This window comes from Rattus norvegicus, chromosome 1 (genome assembly GCF_036323735.1).
Source record: "Rattus norvegicus strain BN/NHsdMcwi chromosome 1, GRCr8, whole genome shotgun sequence".
NCBI lineage: Eukaryota > Metazoa > Chordata > Mammalia > Rodentia > Muridae > Rattus > Rattus norvegicus.
The window spans coordinates 177,045,499-177,048,957 of record NC_086019.1 but is presented as its reverse complement, the minus strand read 5'-3'; the positions used below and the strand labels follow the sequence as shown (position 1 = coordinate 177,048,957).

Sequence of the window (3,459 nt, the reverse complement as noted above, 5' to 3'; positions counted from 1 at the left end):
TGTCTGGGTCCATGCTACAGCAGAGGGTCATGTCTGGGTTAGTGGTCTTGCTGTGCCAGTCTGTGATGATGTCCATTGTCCCTGTTGCCACCAAAAGCTGAGTGGATGTTGGAGATCTGTGTGGCAGCCTGAAGCCATGAAGTCAGTGATCCTAGCTGCAGAGAGGGCCTTATTTGGTCCTATGGCCCTACTACAACCAGGAAGTGTTCCTGGTCTGCGCAGAGACCAGAAACCATGTGGAAGACCATGACCCACGTGCCATGGGCCCTGAAGGCCAAATAAGCTACTTTGTCAGTGATATTGATGACTACAGATACACAGCTAATAAAGAGCCATGGAAGCCTTGTGTGACAACCCTTACCTCCACCCCAACCTCCCCCTTCCTCAAAACAGCAACAGCCTAAGCAGGAAACAATGGAAGAGAACTCTTAAAAACTGTGATAGGGTGCTGAAGGGTTGCTCTCCACAGTGATGGCTTCCAGCAGGAGTGAGAGAGGGAAAGGACTCAGCTCTATTTAAGGAGCAGGACACTGAGAGTTGGTCCATGTTCCAATGAGTACATAGATAACACAAACTGAACTTTCTTCTGTTTGAGGGGAAGTCAAAGGGTGGGGGATGGTGTGAAATCTCCAAAGAATTAATAAAAATATTACGTTGGAAAAAAAAGAAACTGAATGAGCAGCTTTCCCCCTTAAGAATAAACTGTAAGTTTTACATATAAAAGAAGGAGGAGGAAGAAGAGGAAGAAGAAGAGGAGGAGAAGGAGGAGGAAGAGGAGAAGGAAGAGGAAGAGGAGGAGGAGGAGGAGAGAAAAACTGAAAAACAGACATCTACTTGCCAAGCATCCTTGTGACCTGACTTCCCCGTAATCTATTTTTTTGTGTGAAATTATGATTTCTTTTTCTTTTTTTTTTATTAACTTGAGTATTTCTTATTTACATTTCGAGTGTTATTCCCTTTCCCGGTTTCCGGGCAAACATCCCCATAATCCCTCCTCCTCCCCTTCTTCATGGGTGTTCCCCTCCCCATCCTCCCCCCATTGCCGCCCTCCCCCCAACAATCTAGTTCACTGGGGGTTCAGTCTTAGCAGGACCCAGGGCTTCCCCTTACACTGGTGCTCTTACTAGGATATTCATTGCTACCTATGAGGTCAGAGTCCAGGGTCAGTCCATGTATAGTCTTTAGGTAGTGGCTTAGTCCCTGGAAGCTCTGGTTGCTTGGCATTGTTGTTCATAAGGGGTCTCGGGCTCCTTCAAGCTCTTCAAGTTCTTTCTCTGATTCCTTCAATGGGAGTCCCGTTCTCAGTTCAGTAATCTATTTTTATAAGTTGTTTTTATTTCATTCCTTATAGCCATCTATTGTTTTCTTTGACATCTTTACAAAATATTCTCAGAGATTCTACATCCACCAAGTGGCACCATCCTCCTTTGTGTGATACTACCATTTAATGAAGATAGCATTTCTAATCGCTCCCATCCTATTGGATGCTCTTGACACTTATTTCAAGTGCCAACAGGCGGTGCTCCGGTACAGAGTCACGCTCACGCCCGTCCTTAACGCTCTCTTAGGTGTCTACAGAACCCTCTTTCCTTCTTTCGCAGCGATCCGACTGTGAGAAGTTCACCATCTCTATTCTCAGGATCTATGCCAGAGAGATCTTTGACCCCCGTGGGAATCCCACTGTCGAAGTAGATCTCTACACCGCAAAAGGTCTCTTTCGAGCTGTGGTGCCCAGCAATGCCTCCACTTGCATCTACGAAGCCCTAGAACTCTGAGACAATGATAAGACCTGCTTCTTGGGTAAGGATGTCTCAAAGGCTGTTAAGCACATCAATAACACTATTGCACCTGCTCTGGTTAGCAAGAAACTGAATGCTGTGAAGCAAGAGAAAATTGACTAGCTGATGATCGAGATGGATGGCACCGAGAATAAATCTAAATTTGGTGCAAATGCCATCCTGGTAGTGTCCCTGGCTGTCTGTAAAGCTGGTGCCATGGAAAAGGGGGTGGTGCCCCTGTACCCTTACATTGCTGACTTGGCCTTCAATCCTGAAGTCATCCTGCTGGTCTCAGCTTTCAATGTGATCAATGGCAGTCCACATGCTGGCAACAAGCTAGCCATGCAAGAGTTCATGATCCTGCCTGTGGGGACATCCTGTTTCCGGTAAGTCATGTGCACTGGAACAGAGGCTTACCACAACCTGAAGAATGTCATCAAGGAGAAGTATAGGAAAGACGCCACCAATGTGGGTGGTGAGGGTGGATTAGCACCTAACATCCTGGAGAACAAAGAAGCCCTGGAGCTGCTCAATACTGCAATTGCAAAGGCTGGCTACACTGATCAGGTTGTCATCGGCATGGATGTGGCTGCCTCCGAGTTCTACAGAGCTGGCAAGGATGACCTGGACTTCAAGTCTCCGGATGACTCCAGCTGGTACATCTCACCAGACCAGCTGGCTGACCTGTACAAGTCCTTCATCAAGGACTACCCAGTGGTGTCCATTGAAGACCCCTTTGACCAGGATGACTGGGATGCTTGGCAGAAGTTCACAGCTAGTGCAGGCATCCAGGTGGTGGGGGATGACCTCACAACAATCAACTATAAACGGATTGCCAAGGCTGCAGGTGAGAAGTCCTGCAACTGCTCCTGTCAAAGTGAACCAGATTGGCCCTGTGACCGAGTCTTTGCAGGGGTGTAAGCTGGCCTAGTCCAATGGCTAGGGTGTCATGGTGTCCCATTGATCTGGGGAGACTAAGGACGCTTTCATGACTGACCTGGTGGTGTGGCTTTGCACTGGGCTGATCAAGACTGGTGCCCCCTGCCGATCTGAGCGCCTGGCCAAGTACAATCAGATCCTTAGAGTCGAGAAAGAGCTGGGCAGCAAAGCCAAGTTTGCTGGCAGGTTCTTCAGCAAACCTTTGCCAAGTAAGGCATGGATTGGAGATCCCTGGAGCTACCAGATCCTCTGTCTCTGATATCATCCAGGCAGCTCAAGGCCAGCCCAGTGCTTGTCCCTCCCATGTCACTGCTTCCTTAGACGTCCCCCCCTGACCACATGGACCCTTGCTAGAGACCGCAGCTTTGTAATCACGTGATTTGTCTGAATCATTGTTTCTGTCACCTGACTTCCCAGCCAGTGTCTGGAGCCCTCAGAATTCCAGTGTGATCTCTAGGGTGCCCACCGTTAAGAGCCCCCCCAAGCGGTTTACAAGCAAAACTAAAAGCCCTAGAAGCCCCCCCCCCAGAAAAAGTATGAACAGGCTACAAACAATAGACTGTAATCACTGCTGCCTTATTCGAGTATTTTACATAAATTAGAAAAAGTAACCCACATTTGTCCACTTGTACATAGCTCGTTTCCTTAGGTGGTACCACATTTCTTGTCTAGATCGCTTTTCCACTGCATGAATATATACTGTCAAAACTTATTTCAAGGAAGATTTACTGGCAATGATTTT

General features: G+C 47.8%; 1 pseudogene; it reads left to right on the top strand.

The window, feature by feature from the left end:
* The first annotated feature begins 1,484 nt into the window (after positions 1 to 1,484).
* Positions 1,485 to 2,976, top strand: Eno1-ps9 (enolase 1, pseudogene 9; annotated as a pseudogene).
* The last annotated feature ends 483 nt before the right edge of the window (positions 2,977 to 3,459 follow it).